Source organism: Salvelinus alpinus, chromosome 19 (genome assembly GCF_045679555.1).
Source record: "Salvelinus alpinus chromosome 19, SLU_Salpinus.1, whole genome shotgun sequence".
NCBI classification, from domain to species: Eukaryota; Metazoa; Chordata; class Actinopteri; order Salmoniformes; family Salmonidae; genus Salvelinus; species Salvelinus alpinus.
In genome coordinates, this window is record NC_092104.1 from 5,193,126 (window position 1) to 5,216,141 (window position 23,016).

Below are 23,016 nucleotides of genomic sequence, written 5' to 3' on the forward strand. Positions count from 1 at the left end.
AGTTAACCAGTGTTCCTAGACCAGTTAACCCAGTGTTCCTAGACCAGTTAACCCAGTGTTCCTAGACCAGTTAACCCAGTGTTCCTAGACCAGTTAACCCAGTGTTCCTAGACCAGTTAACCCAGTGTTCCTAGACCAGTTAACCCACTGTTCCTAGACCAGTTAACCCAGTGTTCCTAGACCAGTTAACCCAGTGTTCCTAGACCAGTTAACCCAGTGTTCCTAGACCAGTTAACCCACTGTTCCTAGACCAGTTAACCCAGTGTTCCTAGACCAGTTAACCCAGTGTTCCTAGACCAGTTAACCCACTGTTCCTAGACCAGTTAACCCAGTGTTCCTAGACCAGTTAACCCAGTGTTCCTAGACCAGTTAACCCAGTGTTCCTAGACCAGTTAACCCAGTGTTCCTAGACCAGTTAACCCACTGTTCCTAGACCAGTTAACCCAGTGTTCCTAGACCAGTTAACCCAGTGTTCCTAGACCAGTTAACCCAGTGTTCCTAGACCAGTTAACCCAGTGTTCCTAGACCAGTTAACCCAGTGTTCCTAGACCAGTTAACCCAGTGTTCCTAGACCAGTTAACCCAGTGTTCCTAGACCAGTTAACCCAGTGTTCCTAGACCAGTTAACCCACTGTTCCTAGACCAGTTAACCCAGTGTTCCTAGACCAGTTAACCCAGTGTTCCTAGACCAGTTAACCCAGTGTTCCTAGACCATCATTGAAAAGAACAATTTGTTTTAACTGACTTGCCTAGTTGAATAAAGGTAAAATAAAAAAATGAAGAACATCTCATTCACCATTTCTTCACTGCTGACGAGTTAAACTTGTCCGGTGGAATCACTGAAGAAGAGGTCCAGACATTTTTGAAAGGTGTCCATTTCAAGACATTAATTGAGTGGAGTGCAGCCTATGCTTCGTTCCCCTCACCTGATAACATCCACCTGTCCAGTTCACACAGGTATAGTTGTCTAATGTCTGCGGGGCATGTTAACCTGTTTTAATGATACTCCTGATTTATTTTCAACACACCTGAGATTTACTTCAAGGTGCATTCATCCTTTTGCTTACAGCCTTAAACCTATCCAGTTGTTTCAGATCTACCTTACCTAGCGAGGAGCGGGTTTCCTCTGGACAAGGCCTAACTATACGGGCGCAATATTGCAGAGAGAACTCCAGTTAGATGTTCTGGTGCCTGTAAGACAATTTTAAATGCACATGACATTAACTTTTTATTATAAACTGTGATTTGCTTTTTGTAATGTGTGTTTTTCTTATAGAAGTTGTATTTAATTTTAATATTTTTAATCTTGTATCTCGTACTTTTTTATATGTTTTTAATTTTGTTTTGTTTTTTAATTATTTCTTATTAATTGCTGTGTTGTTTTTATTGTTTTATCACAGGACAAAACTGTAACAGAGACTCTGTCTCCGCTTATTTCCCCCTGTTTTAAATATAAAGTTTAATAAAACAAAATAAGCACATGCCCCTAGAGATATCCCTTATTGGAACAGTGGTTAGGGAGTTCTGGTAGAAAATACACTCAGGAAACAACGTAGTATTGATCATATTGATACAGGAAAAACGTAGTATTGATCATATTGATACAGGAAAAACGTAGTATTGATCATATTGATACAGGAAAAACGTAGTATTGATCATATTGATACAGGAGAAACGTAGTATTGATCATATTGATACAGGAGTACATCATGAGGAGCTGTCTTTTGAACCTGGAGACAGTGAACTGTTAGAACACGAGGAAACAACAAAATGAATCATATTATTAATTTCATTTAACACAAGGCACAAGTGGATACAATTTAAATATTTTACATAGAGTCTATTTTATACCAGAGAGACTGTATTGTTAGGTTAGATTACTCGTTGGTTATTACTGCATTGTCGGAACTAGAAGCACAAGCAATTCGCTACACTCGCATTAACATCTGCTAACCAATGTGTATGTGACAAATAAAATTAGATTTGATTTTAAGATCAATTGTAAATATTCAACATGTTGCCCGAGGTGTAAAACGGGGCTGGGCACACTGATGCATATGTTTTTGTCCTGCCCCTGAACTAAGCAATTATTGGAAAGACTTTATTCAGATATTATCACAGGTCACTAATATAACGGTACCACTTGATCCTTCCCTTGTTCTTCTTGGAGATGTCTCTGTTCTACCAGTTAATATTAGTAGCAAAAACCGGATTAATTAAATTGTCAGTCATTGCAGACAATAAATGCACAGCTACTATATGGGAGACTGACACTCTGCCAAGCAAACAGATGTGACTAAAATAACTATCTTCCTATATTCCATCTGAAACAAATAACGTACAATTTACGTAATAAACCCTTTGAATTTACTGATGTCTGGGGGGGGGCTTTCAGAAGTTTCTAGAGTCATCACCTTAGTTAGCTGCCTCCATGATTACTTTCTTCATTTTAATGTATTATTAATTGTTTTTGCGTTTTTAATCATGTTTTTTTCTAGCATTGGATGTGAAGGTCATTCTGTTTATTTTTGTTGTTGTTAATCATTGAAGCTAATACCGGTAGAGGGGAGGGAGGGAGGGAGGGAGGGAGGAGGGGAGGGAGGAGGGTAGGGAGGGAGGGAGGAGGGGAGGGAGGGAGGGTGTTCCTGTGTTGGGGAGGGAAGGGGTTTGTACGATGTGCTCACATGTAGCCTGCTGTTTTGTGTAGGTGGAAGGAATAACGGGAATATCACCACAAGTTTTAACTCCCGTATGGATCCATACGGGAGAGGTGAAGGTCGAGAGCCCAATGCGTCCTCCGAAAACACGACCCCGCCAAGCTGCAATCACCAAAGGGTTAATAAAGATCATGTTACGCAGCAGAAAAACAGTGAGCAGACATCCCCTTTTTATCTCGTAGGATATTACATTATTTTATCCAGCTCCTGTTATTATTTTGGATGTGTAAAAAAAAAAAATCAGTCTAGGCTATATATTTTTTTTTACATTTATTTAACCTTAATTTAACTAGGCAAGTCAGTTTAAGAACAAATTCTTATTTACAATGACTTCCTACAGAGAGGGGTGGCAGGTAGCCTAGTGATTAGAGCGTTGGACCAGTGACCGAAAGGTTGCTGGATCGAATCCCCGAGCTGACAAGGTAAAAATCTGTTGTTCTGCCCCTTAGCAAGGCAGTTAACCCACTGTTCCCCGGGTGCTGTGGATGTCGATTAAGGCAGCCCCCCTGCACCTCTCTGATTCATTGGTTGGGTTAAATGTGGAAGAAACATTTCAGTTAGACAACTGACTAGGTATCCCCCTTATACCGGCCAACCCTGGACGATGCTGGGCCAATTTTGCGCCGCCCTATGGGACTCCCAATCACCACCAGTTGTGATACAGCCTGGATTCAAACCAGGGTGTCTGTAATGACGCCTCAAACACTGAAATGTAGTGCCTTAGACCGCTGCACCACTCACTATATGTCCATCATGGAACGAGAGATGAGATCATCAGGTGACATTTTGTATTTAGAAACATTTAAGTTGTTTTAAGTTTTGTTTCATTAAAAAACAGAAGCCCTCATAGGCTAGCCTTACCCTACTATAACTGGTTCAACAGCAATGTGTCTGGTATGGCCACTGTACCACCCTGGAGGGTGATGCGGACGGCCCAGTGCATCACTGGTTGCTGGTTCAACAGCAATGTGTCTGGTATGGCCACTGCACCACCCTGGAGGGTGATGCGGACGGCCCAGTGCATCACTGGTTGCTGGTTCAACAGCAATGTGTCTGGTATGGCCACTGCACCACCCTGGAGGGTGATGCGGACGGCCCAGTGCATCACTGGTTGCTGGTTCAACAGCAATGTGTCTGCTGTCTGTCTTTTCCTGGACATGAATTAGCCAAGTAGCCTATCCATAAAAACGTTTCTAGATGCTCGTGAGGCTTTTGCCGACGTGTCTTTTTTGCATTATTCACAAATCCCCAAGGCCTACCTGCAGTGCGTTACTCCGTCCAGCTTGACTCCATCTCCGTTTCCCAAGAACGACTCATCCGGTTACCGAAGACGCCCTCCTCCAAACGTATTGAAATGTTTTCAGTCCTACAGCACCATATCAATGGTAGCTATAGGTTATATCTGTCTTATTGAGAACGTGCCTCACACATACAATACAATACAATTCACTGGAGCCTAGTATTTATTATTGAGGAGAAGTGATATACGTAAAGGCCTTTACTCGTTTAAGCCAGTTATAACAATGTTGACTGTCAAGCACTCAATGGATGATTTTTTAATTTTCTTCTTTTACTGTTGCTATCACTGATTACTGTAGCCTATGCTATCTAATAAACTGTACCCAGTGGGCACAGACGTCAATTCAACGTCTATTCCACATTAACTCAACGTAATTTCATTGAAATGACGTTGAAACAACGTTGATTCAACCAGCGTGTGACCAGTGGGTTAGTATCAATCCCGACTGTGTCCCCTAGACGACTGTGCCCCTAGACGACTGTGCCCCTAGACGACTGTGCCCCTAGACGACTGTGCCCCTAGACGACTGTGCCCCTAGACGACTGTGCCCCTAGACGACTGTGCCCCTAGACGACTGTGCCCCTAGACGACTGTGCCCCTAGACGACTGTGTCCCTAGACGACTGTGCCCCTAGACGACTGTGCCCCTAGACGACTGTGCCCCCTAGACGACTGTGTCCCTAGACGACTGTGCCCCTAGACGACTGTGCCCCTAGACGACTGTGCCCCTAGACGACTGTGCCCCTAGACGACTGTGCCCCTAGACGACTGTGCCCCCTAGACGACTGTGCCCCTAGACGACTGTGCCCCTAGACGACTGTGCCCCTAGACGACTGTGCCCCTAGACGACTGTGCCCCCTAGACGACTGTGCCCCTAGACGGCTGTGCCCCTAGACGACTGTTCCCCTAGACGACTGTGCCCCTAGACGGCTGTGCCCCTAGACGACTGTTCCCCTAGACGACTGTTCCCCTAGACGACTGTGCCCCTGGACGACTGTGCCCCTAGACGACTGTGCCCCCTAGACGACTGTGCCCCCTAGACGACTGTGCCCCTAGACGACTGTGCCCCTAGACGACTGTGTCCCTAGACGACTGTGCCCCCTAGACGACTGTGCCCCTAGACGGCTGTGCCCCCTAGACGACTGTGCCCCTAGACGACTGTGCCCCTAGACGACTGTGCCCCCTAGACGACTGTGCCCCTAGACGACTGTGCCCCTAGACGACTGTGCCCCTAGACGACTGTGCCCCCTAGACGACTGTGCCCCTAGACGGCTGTGCCCCTAGACGACTGTTCCCCTAGACGACTGTGCCCCTAGACGGCTTTGCCCCTAGACGACTGTTCCCCTAGACGACTGTTCCCCTAGACGACTGTGCCCCTAGACGACTGTGCCCCTGGACGACTGTGCCCCTGGACGACTGTGCCCCTAGACGACTGTGCCCCTGGACGACTGTTCCCCCTAGACGACTGTGCCCCTGGACGACTGTTCCCCCTAGATGACTGTGCCCCTGGACGACTGCGTCCCCTAGACGACTGTGCCCCTAGACGACTGTGCCCCCTAGACGACTGTGCCCCTAGACGACTGTGCCCCTAGACGGCTGTGCCCCTAGACGACTGTGCCCCTAGACGACTGTGCCCCTAGACGACTGTGCCCCTAGACGACTGTGTCCCCTAGACGACTGTGCCCCTAGACGACTGTGCCCCTAGACGGCTGTGCCCCTAGACGACTGTGCCCCTAGACGACTGTGCCCCTAGACGACTGTGCCCCTAGACGACTGTGCCCCTAGACGACTGTGCCCCTAGACGACTGCGCCCCCTAGACGACTGTGCCCCCTAGACGACTGTGCCCCCTAGACGACTGCGCCCCCTAGACGACTGCGTCCCCTAGACAACTGTGCCCCTAGACGACTGCGTCCCCTAGACGACTGTGCCCCTAGACGACTGCGCCCCCTAGACGACTGTGCCCCTAGACGACTGTGTCCCTAGACGACTGCGCCCCTAGACGACTGCGTCCCCTAGACGGCTGCGTCCCCTAGACAACTGTGCCCCTAGACGACTGCGTCCCCTAGACGACTGTGCCCCCTAGACGACTGTGCCCCTAGACGACTGCGTCCCCTAGACGGCTGCGTCCCCTAGACAACTGTGCCCCTAGACGACTGCGTCCCCTAGACGACTGCGCCCCCTAGACGGCTGCGTCCCCTAGACAACTGTGCCCCTAGACGGCTGCGTCCCCTAGACGACTGCGTCCCCTAGACGACTGTGCCCCCTAGACGGCTGCGTCCCCTAGACGACTGTGCCCCCTAGACGACCGTGTCCCCTAGACGACTGTGCCCCCTAGACGACTGCGTCGCCTAGACGACTGTGCCCCTAGACGACTGCGTCCCCTAGACGACTGTGCCCCTAGCCAAATTGTGTTTGTTTACCATTGTGTTAGGTTTGTTAAAATAGATCCCTTAGATGTACCATTGTGTTAGGTTTGTTAAAATAGATGCTTTAGAGGTCATGGGGATGAAGGCTGAATTGCTTGCTTGGTTACCTGGCTATGCCAGTCATTGGCTTTGATCCTCTGATTTAGTTAGAGAGGATCCAATCGCTGATGACTTTGTTTTGTTTCGACGCCCCTCGTCACCACAAACGACTTCAACGACGGCAGTCTCAGACTAAAGTACGTAGCGAAACGACAGAGCAGCGGGAGAATATAGTGTGAGTCGTCAGGCTAGTGAATTGCACCGTCTTCCCCTAAATATACTGTAGAAAAATTAAAAGTCATGTTAGTTAATCAATTGAATCATGTTAGGTAATCAATAGAATCATTTGAGTTAATCAATACAGTGTCAAACAACCCGTATGTCGCTTTGGATAAAAACATCTTCGAAAATTACATTTTACGTGCTGCGTTGTTAAGTGCCTACAAAGGGGGGTTTGGTCGTTGAAAAGTGCCTACACCGGTTTGGCAGTGCGGCCCCCCCTGGTTGGCCCCGACCCTCTCTGCTCTGCTCTGTACTATGGCAGTCGAGTACCATTCATTCAGTAGTAAAGAGACTGGGAGGTGGTGGCAGAGCTAACGCAGGGCTCACATCTATACGGCCGCCGCTCTGAACCCAGCGACCGCCTGCGTTCCAGCTGGCACAAATATATACACACACACACACACACACACACACACACACACACACACACACACACACACACACACACACACACACACACACACACACACACCATCAACCTGTCTCCGTCTGCTTTCCAGAGGGCTTGTACAGGAAGAGTAGGAATACAGAGATTCTGAAAGGGAGGATGAGGATATAGGAGGATATTCTCCAGGAAGAAGTTATCAGAGGGAATCACTACTGTGGATGACATACAGTTGGACTTACCTGGCAGTGTGTGTGTGTGTGTGGCTCCTGTGTGTGTGTGTGTTGTTCTCCTGCGCTGGACCAGGGACAACCACCCTCCTCTCTCAGCTCTTACATGGCAAAGTTTCTGGCTGAGCTGCTGGGATGTACTCTTCCAGACAAGGGCACTTCACCAGGGATGTTCCAGGTAAGATCAAGAAGTAGTGCCCTTAACGGGTTGCTTTCTAGCATGTCTTTGTGTAAGCAGAGAGAGGATTTCTACCGGCGAGCTTAAGGTATACTGTGCGGCAGACATACATCACCTGATTTCGCTATGGCAACAGGAGCTGATGCTTTGTTCATGATTGTGATTGACAGTTGCTATGCTGTCTTTAGTTTGACAGTCGCTATGCTGTCTTTAGTTTGACAGTCGCTGTCTGTAGTGATTCTTTCAGAGTGGCTCGTAGTCTGCGTCCCAAATGGCACCCTATTCCCTTTATAGTGTACTAATATGGACCAGGACCAGTTACTTACAGTAACTTACAGTATTTACTGTACAATGCTGTACTGTAGTGTCTGATGTGGAGTCTAACCAGTATATTTACTGTAGTGTCTGATGTGGAGTCTAACCAGTATATTTACTGTAGTTTCTGATGTGGAGTCTAACCAGTATATTTACTGTAGTTTCTGATGTCGCTCTGGATAAGAGCGTCTGCTAAATGACTTAAATGTAATGTAATGTAAATGAGTCTAACCAGTATATTTACTGTAGTTTCTAATGTGGAGTCTAACCAGTATATTTACTGTAGTTTCTGATGTGGAGTCTAACCAGTATATTTACTGTAGTTTCTGATGTGGAGTCTAACCAGTATATTTACTGTAGTTTCTGATGTGGAGTCTAACCAGTATATTTACTGTAGTTTCTGATGTGGAGTCTAACCAGTATATTTACTGTAGTTTCTGATGTGGAGTCTAACCAGTATATTTACTGTAGTTTCTGATGTGGAGTCTAACCAGTATATTTACTGTAGTTTCTAATGTGGAGTCTAACCAGTATATTTACTGTAGTTTCTGATGTGGAGTCTAACCAGTATATTTACTGTAGTTTCTGATGTGGAGTCTAACCAGTATATTTACTGTAGTTTCTGATGTGGAGTCTAACCAGTATATTTACTGTAGTTTCTGATGTGGTGTCTAACCAGTATATTTACTGTAGTTTCTGATGTGGAGTCTAACCAGTATATTTACTGTAGTTTCTGATGTGGAGTCTAACCAGTATATTTACTGTAGTTTCTGATGTGGAGTCTAACCAGTATATTTACTGTACAGTGCTGTACTGTAGTTTCTGATGTGGAGTCTAACCAGTATATTTACTGTAGTTTCTGATGTGGAGTCTAACCAGTATATTTACTGTAGTTTCTGATGTGGAGTCTAACCAGTATATTTACTGTACAGTGCTGTACTGTAGTTTCTGATGTGGAGTCTAACCAGTATATTTACTGTAGTTTCTGATGTGGAGTCTAACCAGTATATTTACTGTAGTTTCTGATGTGGAGTCTAACCAGTATATTTACTGTAGTGTCTGATGTGGAGTCTAACCAGTATTTTTACTGTAGTTTCTGATGTGGAGTCTAACCAGTATTTTTACTGTAGTGTCTGATGTGGAGTCTAACCAGTATTTTTACTGTAGTTTCTGATGTGGAGTCTAACCAGTATATTTACTGTAGTTTCTGATGTGGAGTCTAACCAGTATATTTACTGTAGTTTCTGATGTGGAGTCTAATCAGTATATTTACTGTAGTTTCTGATGTGGAGTCTAACCAGTATATTGACTGTAGTTTCTGATGAGGAGTCTAACCAGTATATTTACTGTAGTTTCTGATGTGGAGTCTAACCAGTATATTGACTGTAGTGTCTGATGTGGAGTCTAACCAGTATATTTACTATATTTATTTAGTGCTGTACTGTAGTGAACACACAGAAGAAAGTCGAAAGCCAATATTCTCTTTCTGTTTGTATTTTCAGTCTTCTACCACCGTGTAGCTGCAGGGTGATTACATGTTGTTGAACCAACTTGTATGTAATGTCAGGCTGTTTCACTACCTGGTGAGATGGTTGACTTAAAGGCAGTAGTCTGGAGAGTGTGTATTATAATATATTCTTTGATGTGTGTGTGTGTGTGTGTGTGTGTGTGTGTGTGTGTGTGTGTGTGTGTGTGTGTGTGTGTGTGTGTGTGTGTGTGTGTGTGTGTGTGTGTGTGTGTGTGTGTGTGTGTGTGTGTGTGTGTGTGTGTGTGTGTGTGTGTGTGTGTGTGTGTGTGCCAGCGGGTACTAGCGTTGTCTTGGTGAGAATTGCAAGTGTGTGTATATTTGGGTCAGTGTGTCACACACACACACACACAGACATACGCACTCTCACTTGTACGCACGCACAGACACACTCACTGCACCTGTGCAAAGATGGCAAACACCCACAGCGTTCTCATTTTCAGCTCCACAGGTTGGTGGGCCGAGTGCTCAGCATGACATGTAATGACCTGTAATGCTGTAATGACCAGGACCCATAGTAGTGCTGTAGTGACCAGGACCCATAGTAGTGCTGTAATGACCAGGACCCATAGTAGTGCTGTAGTGACCAGGACCCATAGTAGTGCTGTAGTGACCAGGACCCATAGTAGTGCTGTAGTGACCAGGACCCATAGTAGTGCTGTAGTGACCAGGACCCATAGTAGTGCTGTAGTGACCAGGACCCATAGTAGTGCTGTAGTGACCAGGACCCATAGTAGTGCTGTAATGACCAGGACCCATAGTAGTGGTGTAGTGACCAGGACCCATAGTAATGCTGTAGTGACCAGGACCCATAGTAATGCTGTAGTGACCAGGACCCATAGTAGTGCTGTAGTGACCAGGACCCATAGTAGTGCTGTAGTGACCAGGACCCATAGTAGTGGTGTAATGACCAGGACCCATAGTAGTGCTGTAGTGACCAGGACCCATAGTAGTGCTGTAATGACCAGGACCCATAGTAGTGGTGTAGTGACCAGGACCCATAGTAATGCTGTAGTGACCAGGACCCATAGTAGTGGTGTAATGACCAGGACCCATAGTAGTGCTGTAGTGACCAGGACCCATAGTAGTGGTGTAATGACCAGGACCCATAGTAGTGCTGTAGTATGACATGTAGTGACCAGGACCCATAGTAATGCTGTAATGACCAGGACCCATAGTAGTGGTGTAGTGACCAGGACCCATAGTAGTGGTGTAATGACCAGGACCCATAGTAGTGCTGTAGTATGACATGTAGTGACCAGGACCCATAGTAATGCTGTAATGACCAGGACCCATAGTAGTGGTGTAGTGACCAGGACCCATAGTAGTGGTGTAGTGACCAGGACCCATAGTAGTGCTGTAGTGACCAGGACCCATAGTAGTGGTGTAGTGACCAGGACCCATAGTAGTGGTGTAATGACCAGGACCCATAGTAGTGCTGTAGTATGACATGTAGTGACCAGGACCCATAGTAGTGCTGTAGTGACCAGGACCCATAGTAGTGCTGTAGTGACCAGGACCCATAGTAGTGCTGTAGTGACCAGGACCCATAGTAATGCTGTAATGACCAGGACCCATAGTAGTGCTGTAGTGACCAGGACCCATAGTAGTGGTGTAATGACCAGGACCCATAGTAGTGCTGTAGTATGACATGTAGTGACCAGGACCCATAGTAATGCTGTAATGACCAGGACCCATAGTAGTGGTGTAGTGACCAGGACCCATAGTAGTGCTGTAGTGACCAGGGCCCATAGTAGTGCTGTAGTGACCAGGACCCATAGTAGTGCTGTAGTGACCAGGACCCATAGTAGTGCTGTAATGACCAGGACCCATAGTAGTGCTGTAGTGACCAGGACCCATAGTAGTGCTGTAGTGACCAGGACCCATAGTAGTGGTGTAATGACCAGGACCCATAGTAGTGGTGTAGTGACCAGGACCCATAGTAGTGCTGTAGTGACCAGGACCCATAGTAGTGGTGTAGTATGACATGTAGTGACCAGGACCCATAGTAATGCTGTAGTGACCAGGACCCATAGTAGTGCTGTAGTGACCAGGACCCATAGTAGTGCTGTAGTGACCAGGACCCATAGTAGTGCTGTAGTGACCAGGACCCATAGTAGTGCTGTAGTGACCAGGACCCATAGTAGTGGTGTAGTGACCAGGACCCATAGTAGTGCTGTAGTGACCAGGACCCATAGTAGTGCTGTAGTGACCAGGACCCATAGTAGTGCTGTAGTGACCAGGACCCATAGTAGTGGTGTAGTGACCAGGACCCATAGTAGTGCTGTAGTGACCAGGACCCATAGTAGTGCTGTAGTGACCAGGACCCATAGTAGTGCTGTAGTGACCAGGACCCATAGTGGTGCTGTAGTGACCAGGACCCATAGTAGTGGTGTAGTGACCAGGACCCATAGTAGTGCTGTAATGACCAGGACCCATAGTAGTGCTGTAGTGACCAGGACCCATAGTAGTGCTGTAGTGACCAGGACCCATAGTAGTGCTGTAGTATGACATGTAGTGACCAGGACCCATAGTAATGCTGTAGTGACCAGGACCCATAGTAGTGCTGTAATGACCAGGACCCATAGTAGTGCTGTAGTGACCAGGACCCATAGTAGTGCTGTAGTGACCAGGACCCATAGTAGTGGTGTAGTGACCAGGACCCATAGTAGTGCTGTAGTGACCAGGACCCATAGTAGTGCTGTAGTGACCAGGACCCATAGTAGTGGTGTAGTATGACATGTAGTGACCAGGACCCATAGTAGTGCTGTAGTGACCAGGACCCATAGTAGTGCTGTAGTGACCAGGGCCCATAGTAATGCTGTAGTGACCAGGACCCATAGTAGTGCTGTAGTGACCAGGACCCATAGTAGTGCTGTAGTGACCAGGACCCATAGTAGTGCTGTAGTGACCAGGACCCATAGTAGTGGTGTAGTGACCAGGACCCATAGTAGTGCTGTAGTGACCAGGACCCATAGTAGTGGTGTAGTATGACATGTAGTGACCAGGACCCATAGTAGTGATGTAATGACCAGGACCAATGGTAGTGCTGTAGTATGACATGTAGTGACCAGGATCCAGTCTCCTTCTTTCTCTCTCTTTCATTCTCTCTTTCTCTTCCCCTCTCCCCACTCTCTCTCTTCTCTCTTTCTCTCCTCTCTCTCTCCCTCCCTCTATCTAGTTATCTTTCTGTCTTTCATTCTTTCTCTTCTCTCTCTCCCTACCTCCATCTCTCTTCATCTCGATCTCTCCTCTCTCTCTCTCTCCCCCTCTCCCTCTCTCTCTTCTCTCTCCCCTCTCTCTCTCTTTCTAGCCCCCTCTCTCTTCTCTCTTTCTCTCTCTCTCTCTCTCTCTCTCCCTCCCTCTATCTAGTTCTCTTTCATTCTTTCTCTTCTCTCTCTCCCTACCTCCCTCTCTCTTCATCTCTATCTCTCCTCTCTCTCTCTATCTCTCTCTCCCTCCCTCACTAGTGTAGTCTGTTACTTAATATCTCTCTCAGGATGCCCGAGTCCTAACAGCTATAACAAGTGTTCTTTACTGCATATACTGTGTGTGTGTGTGTGTGTGTGTGTGTGTGTGTGTGTGTGTGTGTGTGTGTGTGTGTGTGTGTGTGTGTGTGTGTGTGTGTGTGTGTGTGTGTGTGTGTGTGTGTGTGTGTGTGTGTGTGTGTGTGTGTGAGAGAGACATTTTGTTTTAGTACACTACACTGCAGCACCTGCTTTACTATTTCTCATCAAATTCAACGAGGTGTGTCTAAGGACTTCTTGATCAGAAGGCGTTACCGTTGATGAAAACACACACACACACACACACACACACACACACACACACACACACACACACACACACACACACACACACACACACACACACACAGACAAACCCACACACACACAGACAAAGCCACGCACACACAATCGTGACATTGCTGAAAATATTCTCTGGCATTTGAAAAACAAGTCCTATTTGCAGACACTCTTCCTTTGGGTGAAACATTGACACATCCATAGAATTCACAATCACAAACCATGAAATATTTAAACCGCTGCAGTGTGTGTGTGTGTGTGTGTGTGTGTGTGTGTGTGTGTGTGTGTGTGTGTGTGTGTGTGTGTGTGTGTGTGTGTGTGTGTGTGTGTGTGTGTGTGTGTGTGTGTGTGTGTGTGTGTGTGTGTGTGTGTGTGTGTTCGTGTTGAAACCACTGCAGTCTCTCTGAAACACCTAGCCAGTCCCGAGTGCCATGAATTGGGTTTTATAGAAGGCAAAAAAATGAAAAAGGTACAAATTAATCCCTATGAAATCTGTATTAGACAGGTTTCATGTGGAGCGATTTGAAAAGACAGACAGACGAGCATGTCAGGAATTCAGAACTCAAAAGGAGGTGTATCGCTAGCACAATTAGCAACTAGCAAGCTGGCTTCTCAGCCACAGAACAAGGAGGTGTATCGCTAGCACTATTAGCAACTAGCACGCTGGCTTCTCAGCCACAGAACAAGGAGGTGTATCGCTAGCACTATTAGCAACTAGCATGCTGGCTTCTCAGCCACAGAACAAGGAGGTGTATCGCTAGCACTATTAGCAACTAGCACGCTGGCTTCTCAGCCACAGAACAAGGTGTATCGCTAGCACAATTAGCAACTAGCATGCTGGCTTCTCAGCCACAGAACAAGGTGTATCGCTAGCACAATTAGCAACTAGCATGCTGGCTTCTCAGCCACAGAACAAGGTGTATCGCTAGCACAATTAGCAACTAGCATGCTGGCTTCTCAGCCACAGAACAAGGTGTATCGCTAGCACAATTAGCAACTAGCATGCTGGTTTCTCAGTCACAGAACAAGGTGTATCGCTAGCACAATTAGCAACTAGCATGCTGGCTTCTCAGCCACAGAACAAGGAGGTGTATCGCTAGCACAATTAGCAACTAGAACCCTGGCTTCTCAGCCACAGAACAAGGAGGTGTATCGCTAGCACAATTAGCAACTAGCATGCTGGCTTCCACAGAACAAATACAAACAAACAAACACGCTGATCAGTTCAGAGCAGAGATATTCAAACTGGGGTCCGCAGCCCTCCTCGGGTTCCGCAGAGTTTGAATTTAGTCATTTAAATATTTTATGAATGTTGTTCGTAAAAACAGAATGAACTAATTTTGAATTACCTACGAAAAAATATATTGTTTCTAACGACGTCAAGTTTATTGCTCAACTGCAAATATAGAGCAAATTACACTCATTAGAGATAATTACACTAATTAGAGATAATGACACTCATTAGAGGTAATCACACGAATTAGAGATAATTACACCCATTTAAGATAATGACACTCATTAGAGGTAATTACACCCATTATAGATAATTACACTCATTAGAGATAATTACACCCATTAGAGATAATTACACACATTGGAGATAATTACAGTCATACGAGATAATTACACACATTATAGATAATTACACCCATTATAGATAATTACACTAATTTGAGATAATGACACTCGTTAGATATAATTACACCCATTAGAGATAATTACACTCATTAGAGATAAGCACACTCATTAGGGATCATCAATACTAACACTCATTAGAGATAATTACACTCATTAGAGATAATTACACTCATTAGAGATAATTACACACATTAGAGATAATTACACACATTAGAGATAATTACACACATTAGAGAGTGGGAGTATCTGCTTTGAAAAAGCACCCACGAGTACCAGTCATGACAAGTGCTGCTGGTTACTGGTAAGGGCTACTGGTAAGGGCTACTGGTAAGGGCTACTGATAAGGGCTACTGATAAGCTTTCTTGATTTGGACATACATTTTTGCCAACAAATGGCTAACCTTTCTTTAATAAATCCTCTTAAGGTCGACGTTGCGTGGAAATCAAAAAAAAAAAATTAATCCCCATAAAAATATGTCCGTTTAATAAGGTAGAGATCTGTTTTTTTTGCACTGAATGTGTCTCAATGTGTCTCACCGCATCCGCCGATGTCACACTTCCCAATCGGTGCTGAAAGATGACAGAGCTAGAGCGGTGTTTGTCAGACCTTGAGACATCCTGAAAATGTATCTTCTCACAAAATCGTCTGTAGCGTACGACTGGTTTGGCCTACAAACTATTATGACCCCTCTATGGAAAGATGAGACGCTCACAAACACGATGGTGTTCTCCGTCTTGGTATACGACTCCCACAAGCGTCACAAGCGTCTGATGTCAGTACAGCCGATCTACCAACTTCTATCTGTAGCATCCGCAAAGTTTGGGCTACACACCAATATGATACCCCTCTGTGGAAAGGCGAGACTCCCAGGAACACGTACATGTCGGTTGTTTGGCTCTAGGTCATCCACAGGCCTCACAAGACTCGTCAGAATGTCCCCCTGTACCAGTTGAAAAACTTAATGGAAGTGTATGGAGGCTGTTTAGTGACAAAAATATGGTATGAAATACATGTAAAAAATAAATAAAAAATAAATAAAATGTTTTCTGATCTTTCTTATACCTCTCAGATATACTGTAGGACAGACACTTCAGAACAAACTTCCTTTTGATATATTAGGGGACTATCTGTTGTTCCATGTAGTGAATCTGTTATTCAATGTGTTTGTATGGGCGAATAGCAGTACGGCCAAAAATAATTTTTCATCAAATATTTTTTTTAATATTTTGGGGGGAATACTTCAAGGGGTCTTAAAATTCAAAATCAAATAGCAAAATGATCCTTGATATGACAATTCCATATAGCTTAGTAGTACCCTACCCCATATGACAATTCCATATAGCTTAGGAGTACCCTACCCCATATGACAATTCCATATAGCTTAGTAGTACCCTACCCCATATGACAATTCCATATAGCTTAGTAGTACCCTACCCCATATGACAATTCCATATAGCTTAGTAGTACCCTACCCCATATGACAATTCCATATAGCTTAGTAGTACCCTACCCCATATGACAATTCCATATAGCTTAGTAGTACCCTACCCCATATGACAATTCCATATAGCTTAGTAGTACCCTACCCCATATGACAATTCCATATAGCTTAGTAGTACCCTACCCCATATGACAATTCCATATAGCTTAGTAGTACCCTACCCCATATGACAATTCCATATAGCTTAGTAGTACCCTACCCCATATGACAATTCCATATAGCGTAGTAGTACCCCACCCCTTACCCCAGGTTAGACAGGGCTTAGACTCTTATCCGGTTAAACAGTTGTGTTTGGAGTTACCTTTCTAGTTAATAGGATATGTTAGAGTTTACACTTCCTCTTCCTGTTTATAACTGTGGGGAGGTCAAAATAACCATTTTAAATACGAGTCATTTAGCAGACGCTCTTATTCAGAGCGGCTTACAGTTAGTGCAGCTAACTGACATAACTAGATGGGACAACCACATATTTGTATTTATTTTTTTACTTTTTATATTTATTTTTTTACTTTTTTTTATTTATAAGTCAGTTAAGAATAAATGTTTATTTACAATGACGGCCTACCCCGGTCAAACCCTCCCCTAACCCGGGCCAATTGTGCTCTGCCCTATGGGACTCCCGATCACGGCTGGTTGTGGTACAGCCCGGGATCAAACCCGGGTCTGTAGTGACGCCTCCAACCCTGCGATGCTGTGCCTTAGACCGCGGCGCCACTCAGGATGTCTGTCATAGTAAGTACATTTTTCCTCAATAAAGTAGCTACCAGCAAAGTCGGTGCTAGTAGGGAGGGGGGATCAAAGGGAGAGGTGGCAGAACGGAGTACTCTGGTTGGAGTGTAGGGTTTGGAGTGTAGGGGTTGGAGTGTAGGGTTTGGAGTGTAGGGGTTGGAGTGTGGGGTTGGAGTGTAGGGTTTGGAGTGTAGGGTTTGGAGTGTAGGGTCGGGAGTGTAGGGTTTGGAGTGTAGGGTTTGGAGTGTAGGGTTTAGAGTGTAGGGTCGGGAGTGTAGGGTTTGGAGTGTAGGGTTTAGAGTGTAGGGCTTGGAGTGTAGGGTTGGAGTGTAGGGTTGAGGTGGAGGTTTGGAGTGTAGGGGTTGGAGTGCAGGGGTTGGAGTGTAGGGTTGGAGTGTAGGGTTGGAGTGTAGGGTTGGAGTGTAGTGGTTGGAGTGTAGGGGCTGGAGTGTAGGGTTGGAGTGTAGGGTTTGGAGTGTAGGGTTTGGAGTGTAGGGGTTGGAGTGTAGGTTTGGAGTGTAGGGGTTGGAGTGCAGGGGTTGGAGTGTAAGGTCGGGAGTGTAGGGTTTGGAGTGTAGGGGTTGGAGTGTAGGGGTTGGAGTGTAGGGGTTGGAGTGAAGGGGTTGGAGTGTAGGGGTTGGAGTGTAGGGTTGGAGTGAAGGGGTTGGAGTGTAGGGTTGGAGTGTAGGGTTTGGAGTGTAGGGTTTGGAGTGTAGGGGTTGGAGTGTAGGGGTTGGAGTGTAGGGGTTGGAGTGTAGGGGTTGGAGTGTAGGGGTTGGAGTGTAGGGTTGGAGTGTAGGGTTTAGAGTGTAGGGTTTAGAGTGTAGGGGTTGGAGTGTAGGGGTTGGAGTGTAGGGTTTGGAGTGTAGGGGTTGGAGTGTAGGTTTGGAGTGTAGGTTTGGAGTGTAGGGGTTGGAGTGCAGGGGTTGGAGTGTAAGGTCGGGAGTGTAGGGTTTGGAGTGTAGGGGTTGGAGTGTAGGGGTTGGAGTGAAGGGGTTGGAGTGTAGGGGTTGGAGTGTAGGGTTGGAGTGAAGGGGTTGGAGTGTAGGGTTTGGAGTGTAGGGTTTGGAGTGTAGGGTTTGGAGTGTAGGGGTTGGAGTGTAGGGGTTGGAGTGTAGGGGTTGGAGTGTAGGGGTTGGAGTGTAGGGGTTGGAGTGTAGGGTTGGAGTGTAGGGTTTAGAGTGTAGGGTTTAGAGTGTAGGGTTGGAGTGTAGGGTTGGAGTGTAGGGTTGGAGTGTAGGGTTGGAGTGTAGGGTTGGACTGTAGGGTTGGAGTGTAGCCTGAAGGTAGGGAGGGGCAGATCCTCTTGCTGCTCCGTGGTCTTGTCATGGATGCGAGCTTCGACTGGAAGCCAGTGGAGTGTGCGGAGGAGCGGGGTGACATGAGAGAACTTAGGAAGGTTGAACAACAGGCGGGCTGCAGCTTTCTGGATAAATTGCAGGGGTTTGATGGCACAAGCCAACAGCCAACAGCGAGTTGCAGTAGTCCAGATGGGAGATGACAAGTGCTTGGATTAGGACCTGTGCCGCTTCCTGTGTGAGGTAGGGTCGTACTCTACGGATGTTGTAGAGCCCACATACTCACCTGGCGGACCGCGGTTCGGATCCAGAACTGGGTCAATACAAAACAAATATATATATATATATGCAGTACCAGTCAAAAGTTTGGACACACCGACTCATTTTATTTATTTTTTTACATTGTACAATAATAGTGAAGACATCACAACTATGAAATAACACATATGGAATCATGTAGTAACCAAACAAGTGTTAAACAAATCTAAATATATTTATATTTGAGATTCTTCAAAGTAGCCACCCTTTGCCTTGATGACAGCTTTGCACATTCTTGGCATTCTCTCAACCAGCTTCATGAGGTAGTCACCTGGAATGCATTTCAATTAACAGGTGTGCCTTGTCAAAAGTTAATGGAAACAGGATGCACCTGAAATAAATTTAGAGTCTCATAACAAAGGGTCTGAATACTCATGCAAATAAGGTATTTATGTTTCTTATTTTTAATACATTTACAAAAAAATTCTAAAACCTGTTTTTGCTTTGTCATTATGAAGTATTGTGTGTGTAAATTGATGAGAAGACATGTTTAATCCCTTTTAGAATAAGGTTGTAACGTTTCAAAATGTGGAAAACGTGAAGGGGTCTGAATACTTTCAGAAGCCACTGGTATGCTGCTGTTACACGAGCAATAATGTCAGAGGGGGGAAAAAACAGTGTTTGTTTTGTGCAGTAACTTTTTGTTGTTCTTGTAATATTTCAAACGGACACGGCAGTTTCACCGTTAAGAATATCCAGCTTTAAAGAACAATAGAAATGGGATCGTGGTGGTAGAACGGGCAAAATGCTTCTGAGAAAACTAATATGAGTGTTTTCAGCATCCGCGTAGCTACATTTCCTGAAACATTTCTCTACAGTGCTGCCATCGCTATAGAGACGGGGTGCGTCTCAAACGCCACCCTATTCCCTACAGGGTGCACTACTTTAGACCGGAGCGCCTATGAGCCCTGGTCAAATATAGAGCACTATGTAGGGAATAGGATGCCACTTGAGACACGTCCAAGGTCTGGTCCAAGGTCTGGTCCAAGGTCTGGTCCAAGGTCTGGTCCGAGGTCTGGTCCAAGGTCTGGTCCGAGGTCTGGTCCAAGGTCTGGTCCAAGGTCTGGTCCAATGTCTGCTCCAAGGTCTGCTCCAAGGTCTGCTCCAAGGTCTGCTCCAAGGTCTGGTCCAAGGTCTGGTCCAAGGTCTGGTCCAATGTCTGCTCCAAGGTCTGCTCCAAGGTCTGCTCCAAGGTCTGGTCCAAGGTCTGGTCCAATGTCTGCTCCAAGGTCTGCTCCAATGTCTGCTCCAAGGTCTGCTCCAAGGTCTGGTCCAAGGTCTGGTCCAAGGTCTGGTCCAAGGTCTGGTCCAAGGTCTGGTCCAAGGTCTGGTCCAAGGTCTGGTCCAAGGTCTGGTCCAAGGTCTGGTCCAAGGTCTGGTCCAAGGTCTGGTCCAATGTCTGCTCCAAGGTCTGGTCCAAGGTCTGGTGTTGAATGGAAAGTGTTCAGGAGAAGTGATCGGTTCCTTTGTAATCATTATAGTGGCTAATTGGCCCTGGCCCTTACCAGAGGAGGAGGTTTTTACTGTGATGGCTCGGGAACCAGAAGGATAATAACAGCTTAGCCGTAGGTGTTTGAATAGCAGTTAATTTAACAATTATTTACTTCATACTGCGAGCTCAAATGGTAAGAGAACGCTGTCTGTTCGTCCGTCCGTCTGTCTGTCTTTCTGTTTGTGAGCAAAATCAAGAGACGGATCCTGACGATATGGAAATCTGAGTGGTTTTGTTTTCCCAACCTAATCTCTCCACAAACAGTATTGTTCACTGTGAGACTCTGCCTGTCTGTACAGATCAGCCTGCTGTCACTATGAGACTCTGCCTGTCTGTACAGATCAGCCTGCTGTCACTATGAGACTCTGCCTGTCTGTACAGATCAGCCTGCTGTCACTATGAGACTCTGCCTGTCTGTACAGATCAGCCTGCTGTCAATATGAGACTGCCTGTCTGTACAGATCAGCCTGCTGTCCCTATGAGACTCTGCCTGTCTGTACAGATCAGCCTGCTGTCACTATGAGACTCTGCCTGTTTGTACAGATCAGCCTGCTGTCACTATGAGACTCTGCCTGTCTGTACAGATCAGCCTGCTGTCACTATGAGACTCTGCCTGTCTGTACAGATCAGCCTGCTGTCACTATGAGACTCTGCCTGTCTGTACAGATTAGCCTGCTGTCACTGAGACTCTTCCTGTTTATAGAGTGGCACGTCACTCTTCATCTTTGTGTCTCATTAATAATCAGGAACAAAGTGTGTGTGTGTGTGTGTGTGTGTGTGTGTGTGTGTGTGTGTGTGTGTGTGTGTGTGTGTGTGTGTGTGTGTGTGTGTGTGTGTGTGTGTGTGTGTGTGTGTGTGTGTGTGTGTGTGTGTGTGTGTGTGTGTGTGTGTGTGTGTGTGTGTGCAGAGCAGGAAATAAATAGAGCAAGAAGAACCAGGTGTCACTGATAGGTAACCAGCTCAACAGAGAGGGTTTCTCTACACACACACACTCCACATTTTATTTTAATCATATTCTGCCTCCTATCTCTCACTTTCCTGTCTGTCTGTCTGTCTGTCTGTCTGTCTGTCTGTCTGTCTGTCTGTCTGTCTGTGTCTCTCTCTGTCTGTCTGTCTCGGTCTGCCTGTCTGTCTGTCTGTCTGTCTGTCTGTCTGTCTGTCTGTCTGTCTGTCTGTCTGTCTGTCTGTCTGTCTGTCTGTCTGTCTGTCTGTCTGTCTGTCTGTCTAATGACCCATTATCCAAGCTTTTCTACATACAGTTGAAGTCGGAAGTTTACATACACTTAGGTTGGAAACTAAGTTTCCGTTTTTCTCGTTTTTCAACCACTCCACAAATTACTTCTTAACAAACAATACTTTTGGCAATTCGGTTAGGACGTCTACTTTGTGCATGACACAAGTAATTTTTCCAACAATTGTTTACAAACAGATTATTTCACTTATAATTCACTGTATCAGAATTCCAGTGGGTCAGAAGTTTACATACACTAATTTGACTGTGCCTTTAAACAGCTTGGAAAATTCCAGAAAATTATGTCATGTCTTTAGAAGCTTCTGATATCCTAATTCACATAATTTGAGTCAATTGGAGGTGTACCTGTGGATGTATTTCAAGGCCTACCTTCAAACTCAGTGCCTCTTTGCTTGACATCATGGGAAAATCTAAAGAAATCAGCCAAGCCCTCAGAAAACAATTGTAGACCTCCACAAGTCTGGTTCATCCTTGGGAGCAATTTCCAAACGCCTAAAGGTACCACATTCATCTATACAAACAATAGTACGAGGTATAAACACCATGGGACCACGCAGCCGTCATACCGCTCAGGAAGGAGACGCGTTCTGTCTCCAAGAGATGAACGTACTTTGGTGCAAAAAGTGCAAATCAATCCCAGAACAACAGCAAAGGACCTTGTGAAGATGCTGGAGGAAATAGGTACAAAAGTATTTGATATCCATACTAAAATGAGTCCTATATCAACATAACCTGAAAGGCCACTCAGCAAGGAAGAAACCACTGCTCCAAACCCGCCATAAAAAAAGCCAGACTACGGTTTGCAACTGCACATGGGAGACAAAGATTATAGTTTTTGGAGAAATGTCCTCTGGTCTGATGAAACAAAAATATAACTATTTGGCCATAATGACCATCGTTATGTTTGGAGGAAAAAGGGGAAGCTTGCAAGCCGAAGAACACCATCTCAACCGTGAAGCACGGAGGTGGCAGCATCATGTTGTGGGGGTGCTTTGCTGCAGGAGGGACTGGTGCACTTCACAAAATAGATGGCATCATGAGGGAGGAAAATTATGTGGATATATTGAAGCAACATCTCAAGACATCAGTCAGGAAGTTAAGGTTTGGTCGCAAATGGGTCTTCCAAATGGACAATGACCCCAAGCATACTTCCAAAGTTGTGGCAAAATGGCTTAAGGACAACAAAGTCAAGGTATTGGAGTGGCCATCACAAAGCCCTGACCTCAATCCCATAGAAAATTTGTGGGCAGAACTGAAAAAGCATGCGTGAGCAAGGAGGCCTACAAACCTGACTCAGTTACACCAGCTCTGTAAGGAGGAATGGGCCAAAATTCACCCAACTTATTGTGGGAAGCTTGTGGAAGGCTACCCGAAACGTTTGACCCAAGTTAAACAATTTACAGACAGTGCTACCAAATACTAACTGAGTGTATGTAAACTTCTGACCCACTGGGAATGTGATGAAATAAATAAATCATTCTCTCTACTATTATTCTGACATTTTACATTCTGAAAATAAAGTGGTGATCCTAACTGACCTAAGACAGGGAATTTGTACTCGGATTAAATGTCAGGTTGTGAAAAA

At 45.7% G+C, this 23,016-nt stretch overlaps 1 long non-coding RNA gene across 1 annotated transcript in view; it reads left to right on the forward strand.

Annotated features, from left to right (window-relative positions):
- Positions 1 to 7,073: 7,073 nt before the first annotated feature.
- LOC139544903 (uncharacterized) overlaps positions 7,074 to 23,016 on the forward strand; it is a 32,253-nt gene continuing 16,310 nt past the window's right edge. Inside the window, exon 1 of the long non-coding RNA XR_011668970.1 lies at positions 7,074 to 7,556. This is a non-coding gene — a long non-coding RNA (uncharacterized lncRNA). The remainder of the gene's footprint in view (positions 7,557 to 23,016) is intronic.